Source organism: Myxine glutinosa, chromosome 9 (assembly GCF_964187855.1).
Source record: "Myxine glutinosa chromosome 9, kmMyxGlut1.1, whole genome shotgun sequence".
Taxonomy (NCBI): domain Eukaryota; kingdom Metazoa; phylum Chordata; class Myxini; order Myxiniformes; family Myxinidae; genus Myxine; species Myxine glutinosa.
In genome coordinates, this window is record NC_136269.1 from 19,169,940 (window position 1) to 19,185,931 (window position 15,992).

The window sequence follows — 15,992 nt, forward strand, 5'->3', positions numbered from 1 at the left end:
TAATGTTGTGTTCATGCAGATTAATGTCGGGCTTCTGTAGATTAATGTCGTGTTCATGTTGTTTAATGTCGTTCATGCAGATTAATGTCGTGTTTATGTAGATTAATGCCGTGTTCATGTCGTTTAATGTTGTGTTCATGTCGTTTAATGTCGTGTTCATGTTGTTTAATGTCGTGGTTATGTTGATTAATGCCGTGTTTATGGAGATTAATGTCGTGTTCATGTCGTTTAATGCCGTGTTTATGTCGATTTATGTCGTGTTCATGCAGTTTAATGTCGTGTTTATGTTGATTAATGCCGTGTTTATGCAGTTTAATGCCGTGTTTATGTAGATTAATGTCGTGTTCATGTCGTTTAATGCCGTGTTTATGTCGATTTATGTCGTGTTCATGCAGTTTAATGCCGTGTTTATGTAGATTATTGTCGTGTTCATGTCGTTTAATGCCGTGTTTATGTCGACTTATGTCGTGTTCATGCAGTTTAATGTCGTGTTTATGGAGATTAATGTCGTGTTCATGTCGTTTAATGTGTCCATGCAGTTTAATGCCGTGTTTATGTCGATTAATGTCGTGGTCATGTCGTTTAATGTGTTCATGCAGTTTAATGCCGTGTTTATGTAGATTAATGTCGTGTTCATGTCGTTTAATGTGTTCATGCAGTTTAATGCCGTGTTTATGTAGATTAATGTCGTGTTCATGTCGTTTAATGTGTTCATGCAGTTTAATGCCGTGTTTATGTAGATTAATGTCGTGTTCATGTTGTTTAATGTGTTCATGCAGTTTAATGCCGTGTTTATGTAGATTAATGTCGTGTTCATGTCGTTTAATGTGTTCATGCAGTTTAATGCCGTGTTTATGTAGATTAATGTCGTTTAATGTGTTCATGCAGTTTAATGTGTCATGCAGTTTAATGCCGTGTTTATGTAGATTAATGTCGTGTTCATGTCGTTTAATGTGTTCATGCAGTTTAATGCCGTGTTTATGTAGATTAATGTCGTGTTCATGTCCTTTAATGTGTCATGCAGTTTAATGTCGTGTTTATGTAGATTAATGTCGTGTTCATGTCGTTTAATGCCGTGTTTATGTCGATTTATGTCGTTTAATGTCGTGTTCATGCAGTTTAATGTCGTGTTCATGTAGTTTAATGTCGTGTGCATGCAGTTTAATGTCGTGTTCATGTAGTTTAATGCCGTGTTCATGTCGTTTAATGTCGTGTGCATGCAGTTTAATGTCGTGTTCATGTAGTTTAATGCCGTGTTCATGTCGTTTAATGCCGTGTTCATGTAGTTTAATGTCGTGTTCATGCAGTTTAATGTCGTGTTTATGGAGATTAATGTCGTGTTCATGTCGTTTAATGTGTTCATGCAGTTTAATGCCGTGTTTATGTAGATTAATGTCGTGGTCATGTCGTTTAATGTGTTCATGCAGTTTAATGCCGTGTTTATGTAGATTAATGTCGTGTTCATGTCGTTTAATGTGTTCATGCAGTTTAATGCCGTGTTTATGTAGATTAATGTCGTGTTCATGTCGTTTAATGTGTTCATGCAGTTTAATGCCGTGTTTATGTAGATTAATGTCGTGTTCATGTTGTTTAATGTGTTCATGCAGTTTAATGCCGTGTTTATGTAGATTAATGTCGTGTTCATGTCGTTTAATGTGTTCATGCAGTTTAATGCCGTGTTTATGTAGATTAATGTCGTTTAATGTGTTCATGCAGTTTAATGTGTCATGCAGTTCAATGCCGTGTTTATGTAGATTAATGTCGTGTTCATGTCGTTTAATGTGTTCATGCAGTTTAATGCCGTGTTTATGTAGATTAATGTCGTGTTCATGTCGTTTAATGTGTCATGTAGTTTAATGTCGTGTTCATGTAGTTTAATGTCGTGTTCATGTAGTTTAATGTCGTGTTCATGTAGTTTAATGTCGTGTTCATGTAGTTTAATGTCGTGTTCATGTAGTTTAATGTCGTGTTCATGTAGTTTAATGTCGTGTTCATGTAGTTTAATGTCGTGTTCATGTAGTTTAATGTCGTGTTCATGTAGTTTAATGTCGTGTTCATGTAGTTTAATGCCGTGTTCATGTAGTTTAATGTCGTGTTCATGTAGTTTAATGTCGTGTTCATGCAGTTTAATGTCGTGTTCATGCAGTTTAATGTCGTGTTCATGCAGTTTAATGTCGTGTTCATGTAGTTTAATGTCGTGTTCATGTAGTTTAATGTCGTGTTCATGTAGTTTAATGTCGTGTTCATGTAGTTTAATGTCGTGTTCATGTACTTTAATGCCGTGTTCATGTAGTTTAATGCCGTGTTCATGTCGTTTAATGTCGTGTTAATGTCGTTTAATGTCGTGTTCATGTAGTTTAATGTCGTGTTCATGTAGTTTAACGTCGTGTTCATGTCGTTTAACGTCGTGTTCATGTAGTTTAATGTCGTGTTCATGTAGTTTAACGTCGTGTTCATGTAGTTTAATGTCGTGTTCATGTAGTTTAATGTCGTGTTCATGTAGTTTAATGCGGTGTTGATGTAGTTTAATGCCGTGTTCATGTAGTTTAATGCCGTGTTCATGTAGTTTAATGTCGTGTTCATGTAGTTTAATGTCGTGTTCATGTCGTTTAATGTCGTGTTCATGTAGTTTAATGTCGTGTTCATGTCGTTTAATGTCGTGTTCATGTCGTTTAATGTCGTGTTCATGTAGTTTAATGTCGTGTTCATGTAGTTTAATGTCGTGTTCATGTAGTTTAATGCCGTGTTCATGGAGTTTAATGTCGTGTTCATGGAGTTTAATGTCGTGTTCATGTAGTTTAATGTCGTGTTCATGTAGTTTAATGTCGTGTTCATGTAGTTTAATGCCGTGTTCATGTAGTTTAATGCCGTGTTCATGTAGTTTAATGCTGTGTTCATGTCGTTTAATGTCGTGTTCATGTAGTTTAATGTCGTGTTCATGTAGTTTAATGCCGTGTTCATGTAGTTTAATGTCGTGTTCATGTAGTTTAATGCCGTGTTCATGTAGTTTAATGCCGTGTTCATGTAGTTTAATGTCGTGTTCATGTAGTTTAATGTCGTGTTCATGTAGTTTAATGTCGTGTTCATGTAGTTTAATGCCGTGTTCATGTAGTTTAATGTCGTGTTCATGTTGTTTAATGTCGTGTTCATGTAGTTTAATGCCGTGTTCATGTAGTTTAATGTCGTGTTCATGTAGTTTAATGTCGTGTTCATGTAGTTTAATGCCGTGTTCATGTAGTTTAATGTCGTTTAATGTCGTGTTCATGTAGTTTAATGCCGTGTTCATGTCGTTTAATGTCGTGTTCATGTAGTTTAATGCCGTGTTCATGTCGTTTAATGTCGTGTTCATGTAGTTTAATGTCGTGTTCATGTATTTTAATGTCGTGTTCATGTCGTTTAATGTCGTGTTCATGTAGTTTAATGTCGTGTTCATGTATTTTAATGTCGTGTTCATGTCGTTTAATGTCGTGTTCATGTAGTTTAATGCCGTGTTCATGTCGTTTAATGTCGTGTTCATGTCGTTTAATGTCGTGTTCATGTAGTTTAATGCCGTGTTCATGTCGTTTAATGTCGTGTTCATGTAGTTTAATGCCGTGTTCATGTCGTTTAATGTCGTGTTCATGTCGTTTAATGTCGTGTTCATGTCGTTTAATGTCGTGTTCATGTCGTTTAATGTCGTGTTCATGTATTTTAATGTCGTGTTCATGTCGTTTAATGTCGTGTTCATGTCGTTTAATGTCGTGTTCATGTAGTTTAATGTCGTGTTCATGTATTTTAATGTCGTGTTCATGTCGTTTAATGTCGTGTTCATGTAGTTTAATGCCGTGTTCATGTCGTTTAATGTCGTGTTCATGTCGTTTAATGTCGTGTTCATGTCGTTTAATGTCGTGTTCATGTAGTTTAATGTCGTGTTCATGTATTTTAATGTCGTGTTCATGTCGTTTAATGTCGTGTTCATGTAGTTTAATGCCGTGTTCATGTCGTTTAATGTCGTGTTCATGTAGTTTAATGTCGTGTTCATGTATTTTAATGTCGTGTTCATGTCGTTTAATGTCGTGTTCATGTCGTTTAATGTCGTGTTCATGTAGTTTAATGTCGTGTTCATGTATTTTAATGTCGTGTTCATGTAGTTTAATGTCGTGTTCATGTAGTTTAATGCCGTGTTCATGTCGTTTAATGTCGTGTTCATGTAGTTTAATGCCGTGTTCATGTAGTTTAATGTCGTGTTCATGTCGTTTAATGTCGTGTTCATGTAGTTTAATGCCGTGCTCATGTAGTTTAATGTCGTGTTCATGTATTTTAATGTCGTGTTCATGTCGTTTAATGTCGTGTTCATGTCGTTTAATGCCGTGTTCATGTAGTTTAATGTCGTGTTCATGTAGTTTAATGCCGTGTTCATGTAGTTTAATGTCGTGTTCATGTCGTTTAATGTCGTGTTCATGTCGTTTAATGTCGTGTTCATGTAGTTTAATGTCGTGTTCATGTATTTTAATGTCGTGTTCATGTCGTTTAATGTCGTGTTCATGTAGTTTAATGTCGTGTTCATGTATTTTAATATGTTCATGTCGTTTAATGTCGTGTTCATGTCGTTTAATGTCGTGTTCATGTCGTTTAATGTCGTGTTCATGTCGGTCTCAGCGAGCGGTCCCTCACGTTGATCACGACGAGTGACGTTTTAACATCACCTCAAACTCGCAAAGTTTACCGCGATCCATGGTCGACCACATGGCGCCACCCAGTCGCATACCGTATTTAAATATCACGTTTAATTAATCACATTTTTGTTGTTTTTATCTCTTTACTCAACATTCGCGAAGATTAATTGACGGATTGAAATTAGTTTCTCACAATATCGCTCCAGTATAATGAGCAAGGACTTTCACTTCCGGGTCACATGGTGTGCTCCGTTCGGTTCGGAGGGCGGTGGGGATGATGGAAGGCCTCGCAAGTCCTGGAGAGCGACGACCCTGTTGTCCACGCAGTCCTTGAGTCGGTCGATCGTCGTCCCACGGATATCTAAAGGTACAATGTGCGTGCGTTGGAGTCGGGGGCACGGAGGGCATGGCGGGGTGTTGAGGGGCTTGTTCGGCCCATTGCGGGTTTGAGAGACAAAGAGACGGGACGGGGACGACGTGTCGGTGGAATGAAGAGCACGACTCGTACACGGATGTGCCATGGTGATTGGTGTGCAGGTGCTGAACGGTCCATCGCGGCTCGTGTCTCGTCATTTACAAATTGGGGTGACGTCGAGGGGCGGGGCTAGGGTTACCCTATGGTGACCATTTATCTTTTTGGGAGTCTTGTTGATTTTTTGTCACGTGACGTTCTCTCTCTACACAATGTTGCGCACCCCAAATGAGAGACCCCGTAAAGTTTTGTTTGTTTTACGATATTATTGGGGTCCGTGGTGTCCTTGGTGGAGGGGGTCGTGCACCGTTATGTTGTTCTTCCGAGGGACCTTTGGCAAGTTTGGCAAACCTCAGCTGTGAAGGGTTGCACTCAACAGGGGAGGGGTGTATTACAGGGGTTTCGCCCTCCTCCTCCCCGACAGATTTGGTTCTTCTCCCCCACCCGACAGATTTGCTCTTCTCACCCCCCCCCCCCCCCCGACAGATTTTCTCTTCTCCTCCCCCTCCCCAACAGATTTGCTCTTCTCTCCCCCCCCCCCCTCCCCGACAGATTTGCTATTCTCCTCCCCCGCCTCCCCAACAAATTTGCTCTTCTGCCCCCCCTCCCTTATTCTTACCTATCTTCCCTCATCCTCTCTATTTTCCCTTCCTCCTCCCCCTTCCTCCCTCCCTCCCCCTTCCTACCACCCCCTTCCTCCCTCACTCCCCCTTCCTACCACCCCCTTCCTCCCTCCCTCCCCCTTCCTACCACCCCCTTCCTCCCTCCCTCCCCCTTGCCGCTCCTTCCCCCTTCCCCCTCCTTCCCCTTCCTCCTCCTCCCCCTTCCTCCTCCTCCCCCTTCCTCCTCCCCCTCCTCCCCTCCCACTTCCCCCTCTTCATCCCTCCTCCCCTCCCACTTCCCCCTCTTCCTCCCTCCTCCCTTCTTCCCCCTGCCCCTTCCTCTTACCTATATTCTCGCTCTCTCGCTCTCTCTCGCTCCTTTCCCTTCCCCCTCCCCCTTAATCTTACCTATATTCCCTCTTCCTCTCTCCTTTCCCTCCCCCACCTCCCCCTTCATCTTACCTATATTTCCTCTCCCTCTCTCCTTTCCCTTCCCCCCTCCTCCTCCCCCTCCCCTTTCCCCTTCCTCATACCTCTCTTCCCTCCCTCCTTTCCCTTCCCCTTCCCCTCCCACTTTCTCGTACCTCTCTTCACTCCTTTTCCCTCATTTGTCTTGTCCTTGCCTTACACATTTGAGGGGTTTTACCATCTATAATTCCAAACAAAGTTCAGGCCAAGCAGATGATTTTGACCATGAACCTTTACTGATGAGCAACTCTATTTTGATATTTTCTATGTCTGCTTGTGGCATTTTGAACATTTACCCATAAGGCTTGATTAACGCTATGAGATGCTCTCCTCTGGATCACAAAATAATACAATTTGACGGTAACACCGTGTTGCTTTATGTTGGAGAATAGATTATAATCATAGAAGGAAAGGTGGATGCAGAGAGGACGGAGACCACGAGGAAGGCTGAATAGAAGATGGAAAGATGGGATTGAGGAAATTGCTCACCAGCGATGAATTTAACACTCAGTTTAACAGTCAGAATTTAACACGTGGCACTCCAAGGATGGAGTGCCACGATTGGAAGCTTTGGAGATGAAGGATCCATGGAGGGGACTAGGTGCTGAACCAACAGGAGCATAATTAATGAATGAAAAACAACACAACAACAAACAACATGCATTTTAAGGCCATTTTCCCTGCTAGAGCGGGGGTTAGCCTTGCGGTCCCCATGACAATCTTCTCCATTTTGCCCTATTTTCTGCATCTCTCCTTGTTAGCCCCCCTTGCCCGCATTTCTTCTTCCACCAACTTTAGCCAAGTCTTTCTCAGTCTTCCCCATCCTCTACTTCTTTCTACATTCATTTCCATCACTCTTCTCAACCAGTCACTTTCATCCTTCCTCAACACATGACCAAACCATCTCAAACTGTTTCTCTTCATAGCATCCATCACAGGCTCTATTCCCATCATCTTTTGCAATTCATCATTTGTCCTCCTCTCTCTCAACGATACGCCGCACATCCACTGAACCATTCGCATTTCCACCCTTTCCAGCCTTCATTGCTGCTCTACGTTCATTACCCATGTCTCGCTCCCATAAATCATAACACTTATCACACATGCAGCATACACCTTTCCCTTCAGCTTCAACGACACTCCCCTCCTCATCAGCACGCCACTCAGTTCCCGAAACTTCTTCCGTGCACATCTCACTCCAGCAACCGTTGCCGAGTCTGATCCACCTTCTCCATTCAGCATGTCTCCGAGGTAGCAAAATGTTTTCACACCTTCCAGCTTCACGCCGTCTCCAAGATCCAACTCAACATTTTCTCCATCTGCAGCTCCATCTGTGCACACCTTACATTTGAATGTAGCTGCCACACTGGTTAATGACTCTCTCAGACCACTACATTTTTGATGAACCCACTCAGCGCACATTGTACATTGAATGGCGTTCACTCCGACACCCTTCCTGCACACAGCACACACAGACCTAGTACCGACCCCTGATGCACTCCCACCTTCACCTCAAACTCACCACTGTTCCCGTCCTTCGTCCTTACAGCTGTGCGCGCTCTTTTGTACATTGCCATCACGACTCTGATCAACCATTCCTCCACTCCTAACTTCCTCAATGCCCATGTCAATACTTCGCGTGGAACCCGATCGAATGCTTTCTCCAGATCAACAAACCCAAGAAACAACTTCTTCCTCTTCTCCATGTACTTCTCCTGCAACTGCCTCACAATAAAGAGCGCGTCTGTCGTTCCTCTTCCTGGCATAAATCCAAACTGCATTTCGCCGATCTTCACCTTCTTCCTTATCCTCCTCTCCAACACCCTTTCCAATACCTTCATTCCATGCTCCAATAACTTTATCGCTCAGTACGAGCCACACTCCAGAGGGTCACCTTTCCCCTTGTATAGCGGGACGAGGGTACTCAGTTCCCAATCCACTGGAATGCGGCCTTCTTTCACCACCAGATTACAGATCTCTGTCATTCTCTTCACACCCCAACTTCCTGCTGCCTTCAACATATCTCCCACAACTCCCGTCGGCCCTCCCGCTTTTCTACTCTTCATTGCTTTTATCGCTTCCTCAACTTCCTTCTCAGTTATCGTCTCTGCCGTTCCTAAAACTGGGTTACTCTCTATGTTGCCATCCCATTCATTCTCTGTATTCAACAGCATTTCCATATATCTTTTCCATCTTCCTTTAATTCCATCTGGGTCCACAACGATTTGTCCCACTTCATCCTTCAAGCAACGCACCCCCATCACATCACACCTCTCTTTCGCTATCTGCTTTGCAATCCTGAATACCGCTCTCTGACCCTCTTCCGAATCCAAGCGTTCTCCGAACATTTTCCTACATGCCTCCTGCGCCTTTGCTACCTCTTTCTTTGCAGCCTTCTTGGCTGCCTTATAACTTTCATGCTCTGCTTTTTCTGCTCCCGTACCCTTCGCCTTCTGCCACTCCTTGAACTTCTTCCTCTTCTCGTCAATCCTCTTTCCAACTTCATCATCCCACCACCATGTTTCCGAGTGCCTCGGTGGTCCTTTTGTCCATCCACATACCTCACCAACGGCTCCCGACAGACTACTTTCATTGACATCCAACCACTTTCAAGCTCAACCACATCATCCTCGACCCTACTCAGCCTCTCTTTTAATGCCTCCCTCACTGTCACCTCTTTCAACCTCCACACCTTCATTCTTTGTTGGTACTTCACCCGCCGAGCTCTCCTCGCACCTTTCACCCTTATGTCGCAGACAACCAAGTGGTGCTGTGAAACAGCCTCCTCCCCCGGGATCACCCTTGTGTCCCGGAGGTGCCCCCTATCTCGCCTACGCACCATCAGGTTGTCAACGGTTGTCATAGACCCACCTGACGTGTATGTAACAAGCTTATTATCCTCTTTCTGGAACTGAGTATTACAAATCAACAAATCAGCTCCATCAGCAAACTCCAAAATCCTTTCACCTTCTCCATTTCTCACACCATATCCGTAACCCCCATGAACTCCCTCAAAACCGTCCATACTCCTTCCCACATGTCCATTTAGGTCTCCTCCTACGACAACAACTTCCTCATCTTTCATGTTTTCCATCAGCTTCTCTATCGCACACCAGAACTTGTCCTTCTCTTCATCGCTCTGACCAACCTGCAATCCCCAAATCCCCAGATTACGATTCCACGTGGGGATCCCCAAATCGTGCCACAGGTATTCAATGGGGAAAAGACAAAGACGACGGATGTGAAGAAGAAGAACAAAAAGGGTTTGAAATACGACTATAATTTATTACTAATATTTACACAATTAAAATAAACCAAGGAAGAAGGAAGGATAATAAAATAATGCAGAAAGAGGGACGGACCAGAAGGACACAGTGAAACTCTAGCTTAACTAAACAGGCTTAACTTATACCCCATGACAAGACAAAAGACAGACTACAAGCACACTTACACGGGGGATGATGACAGGAATGGCAGGAGGTGGATGGCTGGAGGGAGAGGAAGGCATGGAGCTGGCTGGAGCTTGACCCCGCACGGGACGTCGGGCTGGACCTCGACGGCCACCGATGCCATCGATCCTGGTTCCCGCGGGGTAACGGGTCGGAGCTGCCTGGTGGAGCCAACGCTGCCTGGTGGAGTCGAAGCTGCCTGGTGGAGTCGAAGCTGCCTGGTGGAGTCAAAGCTGCCTGGTGGAGTCAAAGCTGCCTGGTGGAGTCAAAGCTGCCTGGTGGAGTCAAAGCTGCGTGGTACTGCTCCTGCTTGCTCTCAGGACTCTCTCTCAACTCTTGCTCTCAGGACTCTCTCTCTCAATTCTTGCTCTCAGGACTCTCTCTCAACTCTTGCTCTCAGGACTCTCTCCGTAGCTCATCTCCAGCGCATCTGGACTCATCTGCGGTGGGGGCGTCTCCCGCGGGTTATATAAGCCCCACCCTCTGACCTTTTTCGAACCTCCCCGATCGCTCTTCCTCCGCCCTCTCAAGCCAAACCCCTCGTGCTTGGTTGGTGGTGGGGGCTCTCCTGGCCCCACCCTCCGATGACGAGGTGGAGACACGCCTTTCCTTCCCAACTTGACCGCGTGCATAATGGAGGTTTTGGGGCGATTCGAGCGAGCCCCAGCCAAAGGGCAGCAGTGGCGAATGCAGCAAACCGCCCAGTGCAATTGGCAATGGATGCTTTGGGAATGGGAATGAAAGGGAATCTATCTATTTGAATTCGGTGCAATGGAGTATTAATTAATGGAAGACAAAGCCTTAACCTAATACACACAATAAGGAAATAACTACCAACAAGGAGGAAATCTATGATTGGCTAATGTGAGTGTATATGACATAACTAAGGGACGCCCATTGACCTTTATACACAACAACTGGAGGAAGGAGGGTGATATTTTTTACAACAATAAAAAACACAATTCTCATTTCCACAACACTGCACCCTCCTCCTCTTAGGCACGTCCCGGGCCTATTACTTTTACTGTTAGTGTGGCACGTAGGTGTAGTTCCCTCTACATTTAACCTGACCCTGAGTGTGACAGTTTTAAAACACAAATAAATATGTCCCGCTGCTCCATTGCACCCCTACCTAACAGACTCACGCCCACAGCTAACCGAATTGCGGAATTGTCTTCAAACTAAACACTTACGGTGGGGGCGCATTATTTACAATTGACGCTATTTTATTTACAACACGCAACCCAGGACCTGTGATTGTTCTTTTTGGGGGGATGACAGCTTGCCCTGCATCGACGCGCCATGAAGTACCCAAAAATGCACCAAAACACCATCAAGCACCAATTGGTGCACAGTCACCACAGTTCATGAATAAAAAATGAACCCAACAAACCCCTGGTGGTGTCTTGCTCTTTGGCTCCCTCTGCTGGCTATTGTTCTCTTCCTGATGTTGTCAACTTCTTTATTTTCTTACTGGCGGCCTATTTGGACATAAAAAAGGCACACAATGCGTCCATTTTTTATTTATGGCCCATAGGGCCGACTATTGTGGTTCACCTGTGTGGCATCGGTGCCCTGTGACCAAGGTCCGCCAGCAAGATCTCGGGCCTTCATGGCTCGGTCCAGCAGAGGGGCCATGCCCCAACCCATGGGGTCCATAAGTGGTGCTCAACCACAGACATGTGGTCCATAAGGTGGTGCATCGATGCAGACAGCTGGTTCCGGGAGTTTCACGCGCACAATGGCGGACTCCCGCACGCTCCCCTCGGCGCCCAGTGGCGCACAGTCCTCGTGTGGCAGACAAGGGGGGGGGGGGGGGGCGGAAAGACAGGTGAGCGAGGGGTAAGGTCACAAGGGTACACATCAAACAAGGCAATGCAAGGCGAGGTGCGTTTGGAGACAGAGCGGAGAAAAGCTCGTCCCTACCGTACGTCACCCCCCCTGTCACCTACTCTACCCTTGCCCTTACCCCATATTTACAACAATCTACACATTACACTCCACCTTACAAATCCGTCGCTATCGTCACGTCTTCCCCATATTTCCCCAACACCAAATTCGTCTTCACTCCCACGACTTCAAAATTTGCCATCACCCAATTCATCATCAATCCTCATAAGGAGGAAGAGATGGAACATCAGCACAATGTCACACCCACGTCATGATGCGTCTCACATTCCAAACATTTGCACAATAAAATAACCAAAAAAAAAACATGGCATGGTGTGGAGTCCTGTCACCTCAGGTGAATGGATGTCGATGGTGCGAGGAGATTCTTAATCCTAACTATCCTCTTTTTTTTTTTTTTTTTCTTTTTGTATACAACATCGAGGCTCGTGAAAGAGCTAACATTAATCACACAAAAAGACAAACCGACACACAAAACACAAAAAACAAGGGGAGCGGCAGACAAGATGGGGAGAGAGGGGGAAGGACACAAACACAACATTTGAGAGCAGGGACATCGGGAGGACTTGGGGGAGGTGGGAGAGGAATAAAACATATGAACACTGCAAGGACTCTGGGGTGAATTACCGGGGGTAGAAAAGATCAAGGTTTTCGATGGGGGAAGATAAGAGATGGTGGTGAACAGCTGTTTTAAAGACCTGGAGGGAGGAGTGGGATTGAAGGGAGTGGGGGAGTTTGTTCCAGAGGCGGGAGAAAAGGGGAATTGAAAGAGTGAAGGTGAGCAGAGAGCCTAGACTTTGGCAGTTTAACCATAAGAGGGTTGCAGGCAGATCTTGTGCGACCTGGAGGAATATTGGGGGGACAGAGCACAGAGAGAGCTGGGGGAGCAAGGCCGGAGAGGAGTCGGTAGAAGACAGAAAGACCACCAACCTGCCTGCGGTGAGTGAGTGAAAGGCCCTCGGAGTTGACTACATCGCAGGAGATTCCGATGATTCTGAAAGCTTTGGCCTCAACAGCGTGAAGGCGAGCAAGGTGTGAGGCAGGAGCACCAGCCCAGAGGGGGGAACAGTATTCCATTGAGCTGCGGATGAAAGCCTTGTATGTGGTGAGGAGCTCAGGTGTGCCAAGGAAGGACTTCGCACGACGGAGGATGCCCAGTCGGCGACTGGCTTTGGAGGCCAGCTTGGAAATGTGGTTTTCCCAAGAAAGATCATGGCAGATAGTGAGACCCAAAAGCTTGAGCGACAGAATTTCTTGGAGAGCATTGTTGAGAAAGTAGATGGGAGGGTTGTCCAGTCGGTCCTTTCGGAGAGACATTGTAAGAGTGTGAGATTTGTCAGGATTGAAAGACATGTTCCACTTGTTTGACCAGTCTGTGATTTTGTCCAGGTCTGCAGAGAGTGAGGAGGCTGCAGACTGCCGATCTGAGGGATGAGGAATGGAGCGGCAGATAGTGGAGTCATCAGCAAAGAGATAGAGAGGATTTTCCAGAGAGTCGGAGAGGTCATTGATGAAGACCAGAAATAGCACAGGGCCCAGAACACTACCTTGGGGAACTCCAGCCAGAACAGGAAGGGAAGATGAGAGAAATCCATTCAGGGCCACACGTTGCCTACGACCAGAGAGGAAATCCGCAAGCCATAAGTGGAGATTTCCCTGAATACCATAGGAGGTGAGTTTGGTGAGCAGAGCTGGGTGCCAGACCATATCGAAGGCACTTGATATGTCAAGTGAGACAGCTCTGATTTCCTGTTTGGCATTGAGGACCTCCATCCATTGTTGAGACAGCAGAAGCAACATGTCCAGAGTAGAATGACCTGGTCTGAATCCAAATTGATGATCAGAGATCAAGCCATTGGAGAAGAGGAAGGATTTGATATCTGAAGCAATGATGGATTCCATGACTTTGCTGATAATTGGGAGCAGGCTGATTGTTCTGTAGTTGCAAGGATCTGTTTTTGCACCTTTTTTGTGTAAAGCGGTAATGTTTGCTGATTTCCAAGATGCTGGCAGATGACCTTGAGCAAAAGAGAGGGTGAAAAGAACAGAGAGAGGGTGAGATAGAGCGGCAGAGCAGGATTTTAGGACCCGAGGGCTGATGCCATCTGGTCCAGTTGCAAAATCAGAGTCGAGGTTTGATAAAAACTTCTCCACCTTGTCAGGAGAGAAGGACACAGAGTCCAGGAGCAGTTGGGTTCGACTGGGAAAGGTGGGAACAGAGAGAGATGGGTTTGGGACACAATATTTTGAGGCAAACACAGAGTTGAGGCATTCGGCTTTGTCACGTGCGGTGTCAACTGTGTAGCCATTTGAGGTAAGGGAGGGGATGGAGGGGGAACAAACACCAGAAACGGATTTGACCAGACGCCACCTGGATTTGGAGGAAGGAGACAGGTTTGAGAGTTCAATCTTGAGTGTGGAGAGATAGTGCTTCCTGGCACTCCTGAGGGTAGAAACACACTTGTTTCGAGCTTGTTGGAAGGAACTGAGATTGCCTTCAGTTGGATTTGCCTTCCAAGACGCAAAGGCAAGTTGTTTCAGGGCAACTGCCTCACCACAAGATTCAGTGTACCATGGACGGGAGGAAGGGTAAGAACTGAAGACGAGATGGGATAAATCTGTACATGAGAGAGAGCAGTTTGCTTTGGACGAATTCCCAGGAAGAATTGATGTCGGAGGCATTAGAGATGGGAGACCAGTCCAGTTGATTGATGGCTGCTTGCAGACCATGCCAGTCGGCCTGAGTGAAATGCCAGACTCGTCGGCGCTGAGGAGGCTCTCTGAGAATGGCCAGTGAGATGTCCACTTTAACAAGCACATGATCAGAAGAACCGATTGGAGCAGAAGAAGAGCAGCAGACATTTGCAGAGAAGTTAGTCATAACCAAGTCCAGAAGAGAAGATACTCTATTGACTGAGATCCGGGTCTGGAAATTGACAGATTGTGTCAGTCCCAATGAGTCGCAGAAGTCCTTTGCTGAGGTGCCATGGCTGGTGAGAGATGAACCCACACCCAGCCAGCTGGCATGATGACAGTTGAAGTCGCCACATATGAGGAAGAGAGAGTTTGGATGAGTTGATAGAAGTTGGTCCATGTTGTCCGACAGAGAAATGTAAATGGAGTCATCACTGTTTGGAGGACGGTACAGAACACATATGAACAAAAGGTGGGAGCGGAGAGGAAGCCGTAGCCAGAGGTACTCCTGTGGGTGGGGTGGAGAGAGGGCAGTGCAGAGAGAGTGAGGAAGAGAGTTTTTGATAAAGATAGCCACCCCACCACCAGGACGAGGATCAGGTCTATCGTACCGGAGGAGGGAGTAACCAGGAAGAGATATTAAGGAATCAGAGACATCTTGAAGGAGGAAAGTTTCTGTTAAGCAGATCAAGTCTGGATTTTCAGAAGCAACCTGAATGGAGAGATCAATCAGGTTTGAGCGAAGGCCCCGGATGTTTGAGGTCCATACCGTTAGTGAGGAGAGAGGGGGAGCATCGGGTGCAGGACAGGGGAGGGGAGGGGTAGGGTCAGATGAAGGGTGAGAGGGGGATGTAGGAAGAGCAGTTGATAGTGTGTCAGAGATTACAGAAGAGTTACAAGAAAGGGAAGGATGAGGAGGACGAAAGGTTTGATGGTGATGGAATGAGGCACAGTGAGAGTTTGTTTGAGGGGGGGGCAGAGGAAAGTAGAAGGTTGGGGGAGGTGGAGGTATGACATAGGAGGGAGAGGAAGTGGGGAGGAGGCAGCTTTGAGAAGGAGGTGGGAGGAGGGAGAATTTGGGAGGGATGGTTGGGGGGGAGAGACATTAGAGGTCTAACTGGAGGAGAGTGTCTAACTGACATTAACACACTTTACACTACCCGGGGTCTTCCCTTGCCAAACCATTGGCCATCTTACTCTATGCGGTTTCTGAAAACCAATTCCCATTGACCAAACTGTGGTGCTTATCAATTTGGGGTCTCACTCCCCCGATTCATCTCCCGGTGCCCTTGCACAATTTCCGGGCTGAGTCGTGTAGCTCTCCCAGCAGGTCTACCCACCTGCACACCTCCACCACTGTAGTTGCCACCCGAGCTTACCTAGCTCCTCACCCTAACCTATCTAACTGGGGAAGGCCCTCCTTGGCGCTTACCCCACTCGGTGCCCTCTCTGGCACTGGGCTACCCGGGTCCGTCCTCCGGATCCTCGGGCCACATCCACAACAACTCTACCGGCTCCCAGAGCCCACCTGCGGCCTCACCTGGCCGACATCCTCACAGTGGTGGAGTACCCATCCAACTACACGCACTAACAGGCTACACGCCCAGCCATTTCCATGACACTAATGCACCCATTCAACCATCATTCTTCCACCACGCACCACAGATGCCAATATCCAACCACAATTTACCTGTACCCTCTACCTAGCACTTACACTACCCTCCCCGGGTATTCGTGATGGGGG

At 46.1% G+C, this 15,992-nt stretch overlaps 1 protein-coding gene across 2 annotated transcripts in view; it reads left to right on the forward strand.

Moving 5' to 3' along the window:
- The first annotated feature begins 4,887 nt into the window (after positions 1–4,887).
- Positions 4,888–15,992, forward strand: part of LOC137435597 (zinc finger protein 462) — a 121,845-nt gene continuing 110,740 nt past the window's right edge. For both annotated transcript variants that reach the window (XM_068129505.2, XM_068129506.2), the window contains exon 1: positions 4,888–5,022. The gene's annotated coding sequence lies outside the window, so the exon portion shown is untranslated. The remainder of the gene's footprint in view (positions 5,023–15,992) is intronic.